Source organism: Oncorhynchus nerka, linkage group LG25, assembly GCF_034236695.1.
Source record: "Oncorhynchus nerka isolate Pitt River linkage group LG25, Oner_Uvic_2.0, whole genome shotgun sequence".
NCBI lineage: Eukaryota > Metazoa > Chordata > Actinopteri > Salmoniformes > Salmonidae > Oncorhynchus > Oncorhynchus nerka.
Genome location: NC_088420.1, coordinates 12,764,068 through 12,784,472, shown reverse-complemented (window position 1 = coordinate 12,784,472; position 20,405 = coordinate 12,764,068).

Below are 20,405 nucleotides of genomic sequence, written 5' to 3'. Positions count from 1 at the left end.
CCCAGAGTTTACGGGGTAACCGAAGCGTTCCTACACGAGCTGAAGGAGGCGATTCACATACACCAGAAACTCAAAGAAATCCGACACACCCTGGTGGAGGATAACAAATACAGGGAGGCTGTGGTGTCGGCCTTTGCTCCCTCTTCGCCGTAAGAAAAAAATACATTTTAAATTTATTGTGGGGGACTTGGTTCGTATATCCAAGTTGAGGGGTGTTTTCGATAAAAAATACGTGCAAGGATACAGTGATGAGCTTTTCACGGTTACAGAATGTCTGCCGCGCATACCCCCGGTCTACATATTAAAAGATTATGATGGGGAACTTATAACGGGATCTTTTTATGAGCAGGAATTACAGAAGGTAACGGTTGGTAAAGACAAGGTGTTTCACGTAGAGGAGATTCTAGATCAAAAGAGAGAGAAAGGTCAAAAATGGGTGCTGGTTCGCTGGAAAAACTGGCCGCTAAAATTCAACAGCTGGGTATTAGAGAAGGATGTAGTGGAGGCATCAGGGGTTAATTTAAACCCCCATGTATGATAAAATACATCCTCATTCGGGTGTACAACGGAGGGCATAATGGAACACAGCGGCTTCTACCTGACTCTCCCCAGTAATGCGTCAGCACACATATATCGTAATAATCAGAGTTCTAATTATACAACCAATTTTCCAAAGCCTATAGAGTTATCAGAGGCCTGGGAAGTAGGGCTCAGCGAGATTACATACCCCCATAGCTGGTATAATATCAAAGATAAGGACCGGGAATTTTATTTCAAAAAGTTAACGGAACCTGCTAAATTTATTAAGGTTAAAAAAGGGTTCTATAGAACCGTCGAAAGGCTCGTCTCCGAGTTGAATGAACGGCTATCGCAGAACAGTATGGAAATATTCCTGATGTACAACCCTATAAATAAAAGGGTACAAATCTCAGGAGATGCTTCCGGGGGGATAAAGACCAGTGGTAATTTAGCCTACATGTTAGGGATGGGGCCCAATACATGGACGTATGTGAGAGATAAATTATTCCCATTCCCCGCGGATATACATGCAGGATTTTACAACATATTTGTGTATACCGACATCATATCCTATCAAAGGGTCGGAGACAGCTGGGTGCCACTCCTGAGAACGGTTCATATAGATGGAAAGGATGGGGACATCGTCACTGTCACCTACGACAAGCCACACTACGTACCTGTAAGCAAGAAATATATTGAAAACATTCTTGTTGAGCTTAAAACGGATCAGAACGAAAACATTGAATTTACTTATGGTAAAACGATTGTAAAACTCCACTTTAGACCAACCAAAACCTCTCTACATATATAATATTAGTATTATATATTTTATATACATAATACATCTAAATTAAAATTATGGAACACCGACACCTCGACCTAACAGGTATGTCACATACTATGTGGATCAAGTGGGTAATGGGTTACCAGGATATTATGGATCGCCCACCATGTATGGTTCGGGGATCGGAGGGATATTTCGTAATCTCTTTAGGATGGTTTTACCGTTTATGAAGAGAGGCTTCAGCATAGCCAAACCGCATTTAAAATCAGCAGCAAAAAATATAGTAAGTGAGGTTGTCGCCAATGCGATAAACAGAAGGGCGTCACCAGATGTCGAGAGTCAAGAAGGCTCGGGGTTGATGATGTTGTCTCGAAGACCGAATAAGAGACCGCCAGGTATAAGGCGAAGACTTGAGCCTAAAAACGGCGGTTAACGGTTAAAAGAAACTCAGTTAGTCAAAGACGGGGTAAAGTGAGGAGGTCTGGACCAAAACGGTAAAAAGAATACTCGGAAGTATTTTCTAAAAGAACAAGCACCATGGCTCTTTTACACCGCATGTCCTCTGAAGCTATAAAAACAGAGCTCGATCTTTTCACGGCCCCCTTAACCCAACATTCAGTAGAGAGGTCCAGTTATGTGGAGATAGCCCCACTCTCTGCCATTACAGACAACGGCCCCATAGAGTTTTTCATACCAGGCAACGGTGACAACTATCTGGACCTCAACAACACCTTGGTGCATTTGCGTCTAAAAGTAACCAAAAGAGATGGTACTGATATTGCAAACGATGCCAAAGTGAGTCTCATTAATTACCCAGTGGCCACCATCTTCTCCCAAGTGGATGTGACTTTGGGGGAACGGCTAATCAGTCAAAGCAGTGCCACATACCCCTACCGTGCCATCATGGAATGCTTACTCAACTACTCTGAAGACACTCTCAAGACCCAATTCAGCGCAGGGCTTTTTAGCAAGGATACTGCAGGAGGCTCTATGGAATCGACAGACCCATCCACAGGTGCAAATAAAGGCCTGGCCGCCCGGGCTCGCTACTGTGCAGAATCTCGAGAGTTTCATCTGCTAGGCCCTATACACTCTGACATTTTCTTTCAAGAACGTTTACTCTTAAATGCGGTTGATTTAAGACTAAAATTAACCAGGGTCAAGGATGAGTTTTGCCTAATGTCTGCAACGGATGGGGACTTTAGCTTAAAAGTGTTGGGGGCCACGCTTTTTATTAAAAAGTATCGGTATCTCCGGCAGTTCGTCTGGGTCACTCACAGGCTTTGCTGAAAGGAAATGCCCTTTACCCTCTCCAAAGAATTACCATGAAAACCTTTAGCATACCTGTGGGCAGCAGAATCTGCAGTCAAGAAAACCTATTTCTAGGCCCTTTACCGCGATACGTAGTTATAGGTTTGGTTGATCACGCCTCCAATACGGGCAGCTTAAATAAAAACCCCTTTAATTTTCAACACTTCAATGCAGAGTATGTCGCTCTGTGTCAGGACGGACGTCAGGTCCCTGCTAAGGCTTTCCAACCGCAATTTAATAACAACATATCTGTGCGAGAATTTTACAATCTATTCCTGGCTACCGGGAGGCATCTAAAAGATCTCTCTTTACCTATTGACAGAAATGATTTTGCCGAGGGTTACACAATGTATGCTTTCAATTTATCCCCAGATGATGACACCTCAGGAAATCTTTCTGTGGTGTCCCAAGGTAACCTCAGGCTGGAAATGCGTTTCCGTACACCTTTAGCCTGTACGGTTAGCATGATTGTTTATGCCTGCTCTGATTCAATCTTGGAGGTGAATAGCCGAAGACAGGTTTTAGTAGATTATTATTAAGGATCGTTGAGCAAAAGACATGAATACCCAAGAGTTGGAAGGGCTGATGAGCCGACTGATTGGAAAACAATTTTGCGGAGTGTTGGCTTGTGATGAATTACCTATGGAGAAATGGAAGGTGCGGCCTGCAATGTTTATTGTCAATACCCATCCTAAAAACATGCCGGGTGAACATTGGCTAGCTGTGACCTTAGAAGAGGAAGGAGGAAGAAAAATCTCAACTTTTTTGATTCCTATGGTTTCCCACCCGGTTTTTCACATTTCCCCAAATCTATTAAAGAATTTCTGACCAAAAATGGCTCAAAGATATACTACAATATCAAACAGGTGCAAGATACCCTTTCAACGACATGCGGTCAACACTGTGTATTCTACCTATGCCAAAGAGCCCGGGAGTTTCTTTTGAAGATGTTATGTCTCTTTATAAGGATGATTTAAGAAGTAATGATAAAGTTGTAGCTTGTTTTGTTAGAAAATATCAAAAGTGTTCAAATGTGTATCCTCTAAGAACGTGTAATCAAGGCGTATGCTCACGCCAAATGTTTCAAGAATGCCACAAATGTTAAATTGCTTATTTTTCAAATAAAATTTATTGAATTTAATCATAGTCATTCAAAAGTCATTCAAAAGGCTAACCACCCAGAGAGATCGGGATTAGGGAAAGGTCCAGAGGCGTTCAGGGGGGTAAATGGGTTATCGTCATTCATTTCATAAGGATGCGAGGGTTTTGGGGCATCTTTAGGGGTGCTGTATCTCGGTGACGGTTTGTGTTTTAAAGAGTGAATCTGTTGCCGAATCTTATAGTTGGGTACACCCGAGAGGGGTATGTTGAGGATGGCCAGGGCCTTAAGAAACTGAAGCCACCCTGGAGGTCTTCGGTCATCAGCCACCTTGTGGGCAGATGTGGTACTTTTAAGCAAGTCAAGTATATGTGAACCCTTGACAACAGCCCCCTGAAGGATAAACTCTCCTTTGTCATTCCAAGTAGCTGCCCCATTTGAGTCTTTTAGCTTGTTCATAATGTAGCTAACATTTTTCCGGTTACGTGCCGGAACATGGGTTAACAAGTCATGCATAACTTTATCTTCAACAGGCATTTGATCTTCAGATGGTAAGCTCGCAGGTACCGGCCTTACAGGGGCGTGGCTCTCGCGAGGCTCGTCATCTTTTAAAGGGTCCTGTAGGGAAATAGTTAAATGGCCTGTCTCTCTCTCCCCTTGTTTCACCAAGGACAAATACCTTTGCAAGAGGTTTGTGTATTTTTGGACCTTATCATAGGGGTTCAATCCTTTTTGATTCAAAATATCCTTCATGGCCGTATCCAAATCATTTTCCGCTGTTTGTCTGATATTTTCGGGGCCCCTGCATTTGTTTTTTAAGTCTATCCAACTCTTGTTGTGGCACCAGATACATTTTATTGGCCATCACCCTATGTGTTCAACCACCACGTCGGGCTGCAATAAGGCTGGTGATGAAGGGCACGGCTATACTTAGTAAAGGTAGAATAAAACCGCCAGACTGTTGTATGCTATGTCGTTTCTTTTGAAGACTGACCCTTTTATTGGCAAAGAGCTTGATCGAGGTCTTTTGTCTCTTTAATTTTTCAATTGTGTCAGGGTGAGTGGAATGCGTCCTTTGAGAAGATTCAAAGCAATCTCACATAGGGATAATATGAGATCTGAAGAACAGTGACCCAAGATGGCCTTCCGTTCATTAGATGTAGCCCCAACTAGGCTTCTCAAGAGGGGCAAGTTTCTTTTTAAACGCAGAGACATAGTGGCTACTTTTTTTTAGGAATGTACACAGCCGGCCACTCCCACGGGAACAGACCGGTTCGTAGCCTCAGGTGTTCTGGAGTATTTGCTTTTAAATCCACGATTAAATAAGAAAATGGCGCTTGGGTTGCGTCCTCGTAGCTCTCCATAAAGTAGGATTTCCTTCCCGGGTACATCTGCTGAGCTAGAGTGTTAATTTGTAGTTTGTCTCTAGGATTTTTGAACAAAACCATCTAATTGGCGTTCAAACTGATGGTGCGGCTATTTTTACCTTGGTGAAACACATTCTGCACCAAGTAAAGCACGGACAGGTTTCTATGATGCGTATATTGGGTAAACGCTCGGGCAATTTCGGGATGTTCGCTACCTGCAAATAGCATATCGTCCAAAACCAACAGATTGTTTTTATGAGGAGGTAAAAGTTCATCATCAGACAGGGTATCAGGTATTCCTTCAACAAACTTGATTTTTATTGTCTTCAACAATTCATCATACAGAGGTTGATAACATGAATAACACCACACAACATTATCAGGCTTTTGAGATAACACATGTTCAGAATTCTCTAAAATACTTTTTACAAAACAAGTTTTACCACTATTCGAAGGCCCTGCGATTAAGGCCGAAAATGGTAGTTGCAACCGGGGGTCAAAACCTTCTACAGCAGTCATTATATCTTAAGCTTTAAGACCCCTGTAGCTTGTAGCATAAGTCAACACCCAAAGGGGGTAATGTGGTCCAGTCAGGCAAAAAGCAGTCTCTTGTCATAGACAACCCTGAATCTTTTAGTAAGTGGGGCCTTCCTCAGATTGAAGCCCTTTATTATACACAACAATCTTTTTGTAGGAGCTCCTAAATCTCAAAGTCACTATTCCTGTCATTTAGGAACCACCCCTCAAACAAACGTGTGATTGATTCCTAGTTTTTACACGAGGTGTATTTTTTTTTTCATAGTTTTTGAGTCACGCCTGACACACTGCGGCCTGTAGCATAAGTCAGTAGCCATAGGGCAATGTAGTCCCGTCAGGCAAAAGCACTCTCTTGTCATAGACAACCCTGAATCTTTTAATGAGTGGGGCATTCCTCAGATGGAAGCCCTTTTTATCCCTAACAATCTTTTTGTAGTAGCTCAAAATCTCCAAGTCACTATTCCTGTCATTTAGGAACCCCTCGACCAAGCGTGTGATTGATTCCAAGTTTACACGCTGGGCATTTTCATAGTTTTGAGTCACTCCTTTGGCTTTCAATACCACGTGATTCTTTAGCGTTCTAAAAGCATAGCTTTTGGGCCCACAGGATGACCATTCTGTGATATGGTCACCCTCTGCGAGTTCGCTCGTTAAGCCACCCAGATAGTTGCTGAGTGGGGGGCTCCAATCCCCTGGTTTGCTTACATAGACCACAGAGTCTGTGTCGTGGTAAAGTACCCGCCTCTGAAGCTGCTCCATGAGCTTGTACAGTTCAAGTCGGCCATAGGCCGTGGTAAATGCTGCAAGAAACACATTTACATTACCCGGGGGTAGAACCCACTTCTTGTTACGTCGCCATTGCACCAAGGCAATGTCTTGACTCAAGAATGAAAAATGTGAAATTTCGTATTGGTCCGAAAAAATGAATTCCAAAAATTCTTCAGGGTCTTTAATAATCGACGTTGTCAACATATTACACCTCTGCGCTAATTTGCCCCAAAGCGAATTTAGGTACAATTTCGACACATTTCGTCTGGTTTTGTTGACCTCTATTCTGTCAGGGTCAAGAAGGATGCCTTCTCTGTCATGATAGTCTTGAATGTACCTGTCTTTACTTTTTTTTTTCTAGGCCCTTTTATTGCTTATGATTTCTGACTGCATTAGGCTATCAAGCTTCCTTCTCTGCCCACCGCCCCCCTGTGGTTGACGTATTATTTGCACTACAAGCTCTAGGGTTCGATCGGCTATGATGGCTAAATTTGACTGAACAAGGCGTTCTACCAGCGCTGTAAATTGTTCAAGATCTGCTTCGCCAATGGGTAAAATAAGATACTGAATTATGCAGGCTATCTCCACATATTTCCAACTGTAAGACATCACGAGGTTCGCCATAATCTCTTGCTGTTTCTAACAGGTCATTCAGAGTGTCCATTATCATCATGTAAAATACAGCATAGTCAAGATTCTGATTCACACATAGGAAATTGAAAAACTGTCGAATCTCTGTATTGTTGGATTTATTCCTGTAAACAACCCTGACACGTCTATCCTGCACATCTGCAGCCAGATTTATTAGATAATTGTCCAATTCCCCAAAAACATCTTGTGGCGTTTCAGACTCTACGGACCTAGGCGTTACGGGTTGTTCTATCGTTGTCGGGTTTGTCGGGGCCGAAATTGTCTGACTCGCGTTCATACGATTAATTAAGGTTATGAGGGCTTCGGGAATCTGGGATAACATGTTTTCCTCAACCCCCCCTGACTGGTTCATACGATTAATCATTTCTAAGAGTTCGGCTGGAATCTGTGTTAATATGCTTTCATCTAACGTTCCTGAATCGTTCATACGTCTTATAACTTCTAGGAGTTCGTCTGGAATCTGGGATAAGAGGCTTTCAACTGTCTCCCCGTGTTGCGTTAGTTCTGCCATTTTTGGATAATTAAGAGTGTTCGTTTTTTTTCTTTCTGTAATGGTTGGTGTTACATGTATGATTTTAGCGTCTGTATTTGCGTTTTTTAATGGGGTTGCGTGGAATTGTTCTATGCCAGAATAACATATCGTCTCTGTACTGTCTCTCAATTAAATCTCCCAGTCGTTTGTATAGCAAAACATTCCTCGATTTCAAAGCCCTGGAAAATAATGTGAAAAACCTTTCTTGTTCGTCTGCAGGTATTGAGGCCGTAGAATTGACTGGGTCTATAAGGTTGGCCGCATCACAGAATAGCTGGTCATCAACATCTGACATGTCATTAAAAACAGGTCTCTTGGGTGTTTCATTCGGAATGCTCTGGGCGCCGGAATCCCCCAGCTCTAGATTTATGTGGTCGTCTGTGCCGTTTTTCGCCGGTGCGGAGTCTGAATGAAAATAATACATACATAATTACGTTATTAGATATAAAAATATATATGTTAGCTACATACAAATGTCAAATACCTTTCCGTTATAATAATATATATTAACAGTACATAGTTAAAATACCTCGGCTTTTTTGGCGCTTGTTGTGACGAATCGCCGAAACCGGGGGTGTGTGACTTTTTCCCTCTAGCGTTCCAGATTCTGCTGGGTCTGTCTCCGGGCAGTCTGAAAAAACATTATTTGTCCTTGTTTTAACATAGGCTATCAACAGATCTATAACTAATAAAAAGGCTGATAACTAATAACAAAACTGTATAATGGTCCCATACCTTGTCCCTGGAGCGCCGGCTCGTGAAGCAGCAAGTTCCCGGCCCAACAGTAGTTTTCGGGTGGGCTTGATTCTGAGCAGTGTACTTGGGCCACAGTAAACGGTAGAATTGCATCAAAGTCCTGCGTGTCAGCTGGCCATAACGCATCCTTTATCATAAAGGGCTGTATGTCGGCTGTAAATACATAAAAATAGTTTAAAAAAATAGTACAACCTATTTTTAAAATGTTTATATATAAATATTTCTTGGGTATGTGTTTAATTATAAGGACTTACAACGAAAAAAGGCCGTTGGTGATTGTCTGCCAGACTTTTGCTCCTGCGAACCCCCATCATGTTCCAGATCAGGTAAATCGCGTAAAAGCTGCGTAAATGTCGGGGATCCTAGATTCCATTAGACAATGTTAACAGTTATACGCTATATCTACACTTTTTTTTTTTTAAACCTATATTGGGCTTTTGGCCTGAAATACCCAAATAACTAGGGTTAATATTCCAATAATATTCAAACAAATCTTAAAATATGTTTTTTTCATTTACTCACCTCCAGAAATATCCATTATGCGAGATTCCCTTATTCCGAATATTATTATTATTATTTTAATCTGTCCGTGCAGCTCAATATTCGGGCCTTTATGTTTGCGCTAAAGCAATGCTGACAACGTTAAAAAATAGTTCTGTCCCTAACTATCTAAAAGTTCGGAATGAGTTTTTTGAGAGATGTATGCTACACGCCAACAACAGGAGGGGATGTCGTGACATTCTGTCTGCAAACCGGGTGTGTGGGGGCCGCAGATTAGAGATATCTATGTTTAACCCCCGCTGTTCGGCTGATATCTCGACATGCCTTATGCATGATAGTGCACACCTTGGTTTCAAACGGTTCTCTACAGATAAGAGTTCTGGGACCCCCCAACTTTAGGATTTTCACACACACACACACACACACACACACACACACACACACACACACACACACACACACACACACACACACGCCTGTTGCTCCGCCTCAAGACCCCTCCCACACACACACACACAAACACTCGGATTCTATTTTACTTCGTGACAGAGTTGGAAGACGTTGTTAAATAGGTTTTTCCCATAGTTAAAGGGTGAGATACCGTTTTTAAACATTCCTTTTATTGAATTCCAAAATATTTCGTACAACCTTTAAGACATGTTTGAATTAAGTAACCCATTTGAATAATATTTAAACATGCAGCACACGTGTTTTATGTAAAAAACAAACAAACTTGGATGCAGGTCTTTGTACATTATTACAAACTTTAATAAAACGTAATGTTCATAACATACCCAATGTATGAATAGACTATAAAATAATACATGTTTTTTTTCAGATCTTACAGTTGTCTGCGCCAGACCCTAGCTTGAGAGAAAAGAGCGCTACCCCTTAGTTAAATGGGGGGGTATACATTTTCAAAAATTAACACCTACATTTTAACACACGTTATAATTCAACATTTATTTTAACTATTTCTTACAGATATATGGGGTCCTGTTAGCCCTGAACATTATCCGTTTCCAATTCCCCATCACAAAGTCTTTTCCGCGCTCCGTCGAAGCTCTGTCCACTTTCCTGCCAGGGAAAGATCCGCCTTCGAACTTGTTGTTCTTCCGGTGTATGTCTCAACGATAACATATGTTGTTCCGGGGTATGTCTCAACGATAACCTAGGCCATCGTCGTAATTGTTCACGATTTTCGAAAAGACTGTCCAGCTTATTCATCAGGGTTCGGAAAATGTGGTAATCGCGCCATTTAAAACTGAACATTATTTGAAAAAAATTTACATCCTTGCATGCTTTGGAGGATACATATGGACTGACCGTTTTCGTAGCATTTGTCCTGTCAAATTGTTCACATGCTAAAATTGTCACTCTGGAGTCCGAGGTATAACCCATGGATGTAACTCTCAGGGCCATTAGGTCCTGACGTCCACAGACTTGTTCTTCCAGCGCATATCCTGGCAGCCTTGAAGCACTCAGGGCACGTTCCATTTGACACAAAGCTAGCCTTATTTTAAGCCATTCTCGCATCCTTAGCGCTAGAGAAAAAGGCTCGGGTTCTGCACGATAAAAGGGTTGGGACACGCTGTCTGTGAATATCTTAACTGTAGATTCCTCCGGGTTGAATATGTACGAAATATGGCCCTCGCTTGTACACAGAAATCCGTTAAAACATTCGGGAGCCTCTACCAAAATATCCTCCAAGCTTTTGGCGTTGGGTTCGTGACATGAGCTACAGAGCACTCCGAGAATTCCCCTTGTAGACATATTTTTAGATGCTTAATATTCAGGTCTTAAAAAATGGCTTGTTCTGGCCATTTATAATGCTGAGGCCCCAGCGCTATCTATAGCCCCAGACATTCCTGCTTCATAGATAACAACCATAAGGGAGATAAAACTGGGGGGTGGAGGGGGGCATGGGCCCCAAAAGTTCAAACACCCTCTAACACATGACCACACGAACAGGGGGGGCGGGGTGGGGCGGGGGCACATATTCTGTACATGTCATCAGGTCATAAGGTCAGCAATCAATCAAATTTGACACGCGCCGTATCCTATTACTCTCTCTCACATTATTTATCTCATATGTATACGTATATACTGTACTCTATATCATCTACTGCATCTTTATGTAATACATGTATCACTAGCCACTTTAAACTATGCCACTTTGTTTACATACTCATCTCATATGTATATACTGTACTGTACATATTCTTTATCCCTTTACACTTGTGTGTATAAGGTACTAGTTTTGGAATTGTTAGGTTAGATTACTCGTTGGTTATTACAACATTGTCGGAACTAGAAACACAAGCATTTCGCTACACTCGCATTAACATCTGCTAACTATGTGTATGTGACAAATAAAATTTGATTTGATTTGACTTGACTTTATGTAGGCCTTTTAATGTCAAATGTCCTTGAGTATCTTGAAAGGCATTCCCTAAATAAAATATATTATTATTATTATTATTATTATTAACTATCACAAGCATATGCTGTAAATACTTTCAAATTCCTTATATTTAGCAAACCAGAGCACAAATGTATTTTTTTTGTTTTATTACCAGATAGGCAGGGGCACACTCCAACACTCTGACATAATTTACAAACTAAGCATTTGTGTTCAGTGAGTCTGCCAGATCAGAAGCAGTAGGGATGACCAGGGATGTTCTCTTGATAAGTGCGTAAATTTGAAAATGTTCCTGCCCTGCTAAGAATTAGAAATGTCACTAGTTATTTTGGGAAATGTATGAGTCAAGGAAAATGTATGGAGAACTAAGTACATATTTTCTTTAGGAATATAGTGGAGTAAAAGTTGTCAAAATTATAAATAGTAAAGTCAAGTACAGATACCCCCTCAAAATACTTTAGTAGTACTTCTAAGTGTTTTTACTTAGCTACTTTACACCACTGGAGAGGAGTGGAGTGAGGGGTGGTTCTGGGTAAGTGAGAGATATAGACTGAGGGATGTCTTCTGGGTTGGAAGAGATGGGTGGAGTGAAGGATGTGGGAGAGAAGGGTGGAGTGTGAGAGAGTTACTGGATTGGGAGAGAGTGGTACTGGGTTGGGAGAGAAGGGTGGAGTGTGAGACAGTTACTGGGTTGGGAGAGAGTGGTACTGGGTTGGGAGAGAAGGGTGGAGTGTGAGAGAGTTACTGGGTAGGGAGAGAGAGGTACTGGGTAGGGAGAGAGAGGTACTGGGTTGGGAGAGAGTGGTATGGGGTTGGGAGAGAGAGGTACTGGGTTGGGAGAGAGTGGTATGGGGTTGGGAGAGGGGGCTGGAGTGGGAGAGAGTTACTGGGTTGGGAGAGAGAGTTACTGGGTTGGGAGAGAGAGTTACTGGGTTGGGAGAGAGAGGTACTGGGTTGGGAGAGAGTGGTACTGGGTTGGGAGAGAAGGGTGGAGTGTGAGAGAGTTACTGGGTAGGGAGAGAGAGGTACTGGGTTGGGGAGAGAGGTACTGGGTTGGGAGAGGGGGCTGGAGTGGGAGAGAGTTACTGGGTTGGGAGAGAGAGTTACTGGGTTGGGAGAGAGAGGTACTGGGTTGGGAGAGAGAGGTACTGGGTTGGGAGAGAGTTACTGGAGTGGGAGAGAGTTACTGGGTTGGGAGAGAGTTACTGGGTTGGGAGAGAGTTACTGGGTTGGGAGAGAGAGTTACTGGGTTGGGAGAGAGTTACTGGGTTGGGAGAGAGAGGTACTGGGTTGGGAGAGAGTTACTGGGTTGGGAGAGAGAGGTACTGGGTTGGGAGAGAGAGGTACTGGGTTGGGAGAGGGGGCTGGAGTGGGAGAGAGTTACTGGGTTGGGAGAGAGAGGTACTGGGTTGGGAGAGAGAGTTACTGGGTTGGGAGAGAGAGTTACTGGGTTGGGAGAGAGTTACTGGAGTGGGAGAGAGTTACTGGGTTGGGAGAGAGTTACTGGGTTGGGAGAGAGTTACTGGGTTGGGAGAGAGAGTTACTGGGTTGGAAGAGAGTTATTGGGTTGGGAGAGAGAGGTACTGGGTTGGGAGAGAGTTACTGGGTTGGGAGAGAGAGGTACTGGGTTGGGAGAGAGAGGTACTGGGTTGGGAGAGGGGCCTGGAGTGGGAGAGAGTTACTGGGTAGGGAGAGAGAGGTACTGGGTTGGGAGAGAGTTACTGGGTTGGGAGAGAGAGGTACTGAGTTGGGAGAGAGAGGTACTGGGTTGGGAGAGGGGGCTGGAGTGGGAGAGAGTTACTGGGTTGGGAGAGAGAGGTACTGGGTTGGGAGAGAGGTACTGGGTTGGGAGAGAGAGGTACTGGGTTGGGAGAGAGGTACTGGGTTGGGAGAGAGGTACTGGGTTGGGAGAGAGAGGTACTGGGTTGGGAGAGAGGTACTGGGTTGGGAGAGAGGTACTGGGTTGGCAGAGAGAGGTACTGGGTTGGGAGAGAGGTACTGGGTTGGGAGAGAGGTACTGGGTTGGGAGAGAGAGGTACTGGGTTGGGAGAGAGGTACTGGGTTGGGAGAGAGAGGTACTGGGTTGGGAGAGAGGGGTGGAGTGGGAGAGAGGTGGAGTGGGAGAGGGGTACTGGGTTAGAAGAGAAGGGTGGAATGAGGGAAGAATTGTGTAAAGTGAAATGGTCCATGGGTTCTGGTAGTGGAGCAGTGAAATAAGTAGTTGAGAGTGTTTGTTTGACAACAAGCTAAAATGTAATTCTGAATAAAGGAGAAACTCAACTCACGTCAACTACCAACATCTGAAGGTGGTAGCTGATGAGTCTGATACTGCACGTCTGCCTCATTGCCTTGTGATATAAAAAGCTTGCAAATGGAGTGGATAAAACACAGTTCTGAAAATGACTTGGGAGGGAATTCATTTAAGGATACGTGGCCCGTGAAAGAGAGAGCTGGCAAAAATGATTGGATCTTGGAATGGATTTATCTCATATGTATTCATTTATGCGTGCTGTATTTTAATTATTATTCATACATGCAACAGCAGTGAGGCCCTTGTGTGATCCTGTCAGCAGGTATTCAGCAGTAAATCCACAGACCTCTATGAGGTGGAGAGACTGAGACGAGCACTAGGTGTCACTCTTCTCACTGGGCATTCTGATGAGCAGTAAAATGGCCTCTGTCAGAGGAGAGAGATCATAATAACTCTGTCATTTTCACAGTTGGGGGGATTACGAGTCAACATGAATGCCAGCCTCAACGACATGAAGATTTAATCAGAACTAGTTGCAATCAGACGTGTATCATTTTCAGAAATGTAAAAGTGTTATTGATCCCATATTAAGATGGGACTAATAACTAATAAGCTACTCTTGAACACTGATAAAATATCTCTGTAGCTAGGTTTCCATCCAATTGGCGACAGATTTTAATGCGAATATAAAAAAAATCTGCATAAAAACAACATGCAAATTTTCCCACCAGAGACGTGTTTCCATCAAATGGACTTGTTGCATATAAAAGGCTGTGCGTGATGACGTAGAGCACATAAAAATACCTTTTGCGGTTAAATTCCCCATGTACCGAATAGAAAAATTACAAATAAAATAGGTTTCCATTGCATTTTCAATTCTACTGATGGTTTTCTCACCAAGAATGTTGCTTTATATGGAGAGATTATTTTCATTTGTCAAATGGCAGCCAAGCATTGATGATCATTTCACCAGAATAGGACCCTCGATACCTATTGGAAAAGAGAATCAAGCTCATCACCTTGCACTTTCACCACCCTGTGAAGTTCGCCATCATTTATTTAATCTGTAGCCTAATAAACTGCATGCTTTCCCGATTATTCGTTGCGGGAGGACTACAATATGTCATTGCGTGACTACAAGTTTACTTCGATATGATGGTTTTTGAATCAATATTTGTGCATAAAAAACGTTTCCACCGACATTTCTCACCAAATGAATTTTACAGACACAAGAAGATCCCACCTTGTCTAGCATATTTTGTTTTGTAAACAATTGGAAAGTTTACTGCCAAATGTTCTGTTTCCATCAGGCCTGTTGTCATTACATTTTTTTTATCCGACATGTAATTTACTTGCATGAAAACGTTGGGTTTACTATGGATGGAAACCTGGTTAATGACAGAGAATTGAAGTGTTTCTTCTCCTCCAACCTCTCCAGGGAATGACTGCATTTACCCCCTCAGCCTTCTGCTCCACAGGGCCATTGACAGCTCACTTACACACAGCTATGGGGTCTGCTCCTCTGTCACACCGCCCCACGAGACCTTGCCACTGCAGTGCATAGACCTTGCTACTGCAGTGCATAGCACATCAACAATGGGAAGATGTATCACTCTCGGATAAGCTATTTGTATCTTAGTCCCTTTCTTGCTGTTACAAGCCAACAGCCACTGCAGACTGGGGGGTAGTTTGATAGGGCTAATGGAGTGTGGAGGGTTTGGAGGGGGCTTCTCTTATCCACTGTACCGCTAAAAAGAGCCCTAGTCTGGGGATTAAGTGCGTTTCCTGCAATATTTTAAATGTCCTTTATTTATTTTAGGGTACTGAAGGACAACACCCCAAACACACATTTTTACTAAGGGTTTACTAAGGGTTTACTATGGGTTTACTATTGGTTTACTAAGGGTTTACTAAGGGTTTACTATGGGTTTACTATGGAATTACTAAAGGTTTACTATGGGTTTACTGAAATGTTTACTATGGGTTTAATGTGGGTTTACAATGGGTTTACTAAGGGTTTACTACGGGTTTACTATAGGTTTACTAAGGGTTTATATTGGGTTTACTAAATGTTTACTATGGGTTTACTAAGGGTTTACTATGGGCTTACTATGGGTTTACTAAGTGTTTATGATGGGTTTACTAAGGGTTTGCTATGGGTTTACTAAAGGTGTACTATGGGTTTACTAAAGGTTTACTAACATGCTGACCAGACCGGACACGTCGCGTGAGCGCGCCAACGAGTGTCTGCGACGCCAAGGGCTAAAATAGAAGTCATTCCTATTTCTGACGCAGATCGCACTGAAAGTCCTGCCTCTCCCATTTCCTCATTGGTTTATAGAAGCAGGTTTACTAAGGGTTTACATTGGGTTTACTAAATGTTTACTATGAGTTTACTATGGGTTTACTATGGGTTTACTATAGGTTTACTAAAGGTTTATATGGGTTTACTATGGGTTTACTAAGGGCCTACTATGGATTCACTAAAGGTTTACTATGGGTTTACTAAGGGTTTATATGGGTTTACTAAGGGTCTATTATGGATTTACTAAAGGTTTACTACAGGTTTACTAAGGGTTTACTAAGGGTTTACTATGGATTAACTATGGGTTTACTATGGGTTTACTAAAGGTTTATATGGGTTTACTATGGGTTTACTAAAGGTTTATATGGGTTTACTATGGGTTTACTAAAGGTTTATATGGGTTTACTATGGGTTTACTAAGGGCCTACTATGGATTCACTAAAGGTTTACTATGGGTTTACTAAGGGTTTATATGGGTTTACTAAGGGTCTATTATGGATTTACTAAAGGTTTACTACAGGTTTACTAAGGGTTTACTAAGGGTTTACTATGTATTAACTATGGGTTTACTATGGGTTTACTAAGGGTTTACTATGGGTTCACTAAGGGTTTGCTATGGGTTTACTAAAGGTTCACTATGGGTTTACTATGGGTTTACCAAGGGTTTACTAAAGGTTTACTAAGGGTTTGCTATGCTTTTACTATGGGTTTACTAGGGAAAGGGAAGGAGAAAGGGGAATACCTAGTCCAACTGACTGTATTCAACTGAAATGTGTCTTCCGCATTTAACCCAATCCCTCTAAATCTGAGAGGTTACTATGAGTTTACTATGGGTTTACTATGTGTTTAGTAAAGGATTACTATGGTTAACTAAGGGTTTACTACGGATTTACTAAAGGTTCTCAGAGGGTTTACTATGGGTAGGCTAAGTGTTTACTATGGGTTTACTATGGGTTTACTATGAGTTTACTATGGGTAGGCTAAGTGTTTACTATGGGTTTACTATGGGTTTACTAGGGAAAGGGAAAGGGTCCATTTGGCAGCAACCAGGCTCGCCTTGCTTTAACTCCACAATTTGAATCCAAGTATTCTGCTGTGCCAGAATATAAAAATGTATTCTTGGCCATCAACCTAGTTGAACTTGTTCTGTTTGGGCTTGTGGGTGCAGTGAAAACAGGGTTCCTTTGTACCTACTGGCTCTGTTCTTTTTCTGTCAAATCAAATCAAATCACATTCTATTCGTCACATGCTTGGTAAACAACAGGCGTGGACTAACCGTCAAAGGCCTACTAACGGGCTCTTTCCAGCAATGCAGAGAGAAAGAACATAGACTAGAAATAATAGAAAAATAAAATGTGTAATAATAAAAGTAATAATAAAATGAGTAATGTTAACTTGGCTATATACACAAGGTACCAGTACTAAGTCAATGTGCAGGAGGACGAGGTAATAACATGGCTATATACACAAGGTACCAGTACTGAGTCAATGTGCAGGAGGACGAGGTAATAACATGGCTATATACACAAGGTACCAGTACTGAGTCAATGTGCAGGAGGACGAGGTAATAACATGGCTATATACACAAGGTACCAGTACTGAGTCAATGTGCAGGAGGACGAGGTAATAACATGGCTATATACACGAGGTACCAGTACTGAGTCAATGTGCAGGAGGACGAGGTAATAACATGGCTATATACACGAGGTACCAGAACTGAGTCAATGTGCAGGAGGACGAGGTAATAACATGGCTCTATACACACGAGGTACCAGTACTGAGTCGATATGCAGCGGTACGAGGTAATTCAGGTAGATATGTACATAAAGGTGGGGGTAAAGTAACATATAATATCTAGGATTTATACAACTCCAACTTTATAGATCTACAGGTTTGCAATTGGTTATTTAGCTTAGAGCACCTTTCTTTTTTATTTTCATGCAATGTAATATTTATTTTGGTCATTGCAACTGTCTATTTTTACTGTATTTGTTTCTTTATGTCACATTATAGACACGAGTGACATAAAGAAATGAGACGACCTAAATGACCTAATCAGCCACTGGTTTCATATGACTGGCTACATGACCATTTCACGTACAGTAACAAGGACATGAGATATTCTCCAAATGGCTGGGTGAGTGTTGAAGCACTTTAAGCAGCAACACCAGAGGTGAAGTGTGCATGGCAATTGACCCCTGTGTGTGTGTGTGTGTGTGTGTGTGTGTGTGTGTGTGTGTGTGTGTGTGTGTGTGTGTGTGTGTGTGTGTGTGTGTGTGTGTGTGTGTGTGTGTGTGTGTGTGTGTGTGTGTGTGTGTGTGTGTGTATGTGCGTGTGTGTGTCTGTGTGTGTGCACGTTCACATCATTGTGTGCATGTCAGTGTGTGTGTGTGCGTGTGTGTGTGTGCGCGTTCACATCATTGTGTGCATGTCAGTGTGTGTGTGTGTGTGTGTGTGTGTGTGTGTGTGTGTGTGTGTGTGTGTGTGTGTGTGTGTGTGTGCGTGCGTGCGTGTTTGTTTGTTTGTGTCTGCCTGCCTGTGTGTTTGAGTAGCTGTGTTGATCTCATAGACAGCGGACTGAGTCATTTAAGTGGTTCCAGAGTGGATCTGGTCAGGAGTGAGTGCCCACATGCTTCCAAAGGTACCTGTTCCTTCCTCAGACAGTGTTCATTACTGAACCTCTCATTTTGCTCCCTGTTTGCAGGCAATGGACCATTTGGCTGTTGTAAAAATAAATGGCATCAACCTGAGCACTCTCGCTTCCTCTCCATGTTGTCCAATAAGGACTGCTTTGCACGCCCCTGTGAGCAGAGCAGAGTGCACTGACCAAGAACCTAAACATAGGTTGTAACTGTCACGAATCCCGCTTCCTGAGTCTGTGTTTGCCTGTGTTTCTGTCCTGGAGTGTGTTTCCGGTGTCCTGGAATGCACCCTGTCTGGTTGCCGGGCGAATTAGCTTGTTGGGAGATCGATGTTCACCCGCACCTGTATCCCATCAGTAATCTGCACACCTGTCCTGATCATCACCTCTCCCCTTCAAAAGCTCTGACCTGACATCCATTCCCTGCCGGATCGTTAGCCATGAACAGTATGTTGTGCCATAGTATCAGCCTCAAGTTGGATAGAATTTGTTTAGTTGTTTTTTACGTATTGCTTGCCTTAAACTTACCTCCGTTTGTTCTGTCTTCAGTTACTCACCCGGATAATTTACCCCATTCCCGCCTGGTCGTCGGAGGATTCCGCTACCCCATTGGATCCACCTATTTACTCCCATCAACTCACCACCGCTGCCCGCTACGCCACCTGGATATATCTACCCATTCACATTCACTTGTAAATAAATACTCACCTTCTTCCTACTCTCCTTGTCCTGGTCTGCTTCTGGGTTCGATTTTGAAAGAACGTGACAGTAACCAACCAATGTTGGTTGTTTTCCTGATTTCTGTTGGAATAGGCTACATGCAGTTAAAACTGTTTTGTTTGCTGAAGGTGTCATGTGATGGAAGCAATATGCTCTCTGAAACTGATTGTGTTTGAAATATAATTTTGCTGTATGGTCCTACAGTAAAACACACAATCGTCACAAACTAACAAATATCTGAAAATGGAACTGTAACATCATGTAGGAGAAACCAATAACATCTTTAGATACCAGAGAAAGGAAATTGGTCAATTGAAATACATTCATTAGGCCCTAATCTATGGATTTCACATGGCTGGGAATACAGACATGTGTCTGTTGGTCACATATTCCTTCAAAAAGTAGAGGCGTGGATCAGAAAACCAGTCAGTATCTGGTGTGACCACCATTTGCAGTGGAACACATCTCCTTCACATAAAGTTGACCAGGCTGTTGATTTTGGGCTGTGGAATGTTGTCCCACTCCTCTTCAATGGCTGAGCGAAGTTGCTGAATATTGGCAGGAACTGGAATAGGCTGTCGTACACATCGATCCAGAGCATCCCAAACATGCTCAATAGGTGACGTCTGGTAAGTATGCAGGTCATGGAAGAACTAGGTCATTTTCATCTTCCTGGAATTGTGTACAGATTCTTGTGACATGGGGCAGTACATTATCATGCTGAAACATGAGGGGATGGTAGCAGATGAATTGCATGACAATGGGCCTCTGCCTCACAAGTCCTCAACTGGCAGCTTCGTTAAATAGTACCCACAAAACACCAGTCTCAACGTCAATAGTGAAGAGGCGACTCTGGGATGCTGGCCTAGGCAGAGTTCCTCTGTCCAGTGTCTGTGGTCACCCATCTTAATCTTTTCTTTTTATTGGCCAGTCTGAGATGTGGTTGTTTCTTTGAAACTCTGCTTAGGCCAGCATCCCGGAGTTGCCTCCTCAATGTTGACGCTGAGACTGGTGTTTTATGGGTACTATTTAATGAAGCTGCAAGTTGAGGACTTGGGGGGTGTCTGTTTCTCAAACTAGGCACTCTAATGTACTTGTCCTCTTGCTCAGTTGTGCACCGGGGCCTCCCACTCCTCTTTCTATTCTGGTTAGGGCCAGTTGCACTGTTCTGTGAATGGGGTAGTACACAGCGTTGTACGAGATCTCCAGTTTCTTGGCAATTTCTCTCATGGAATATCCTT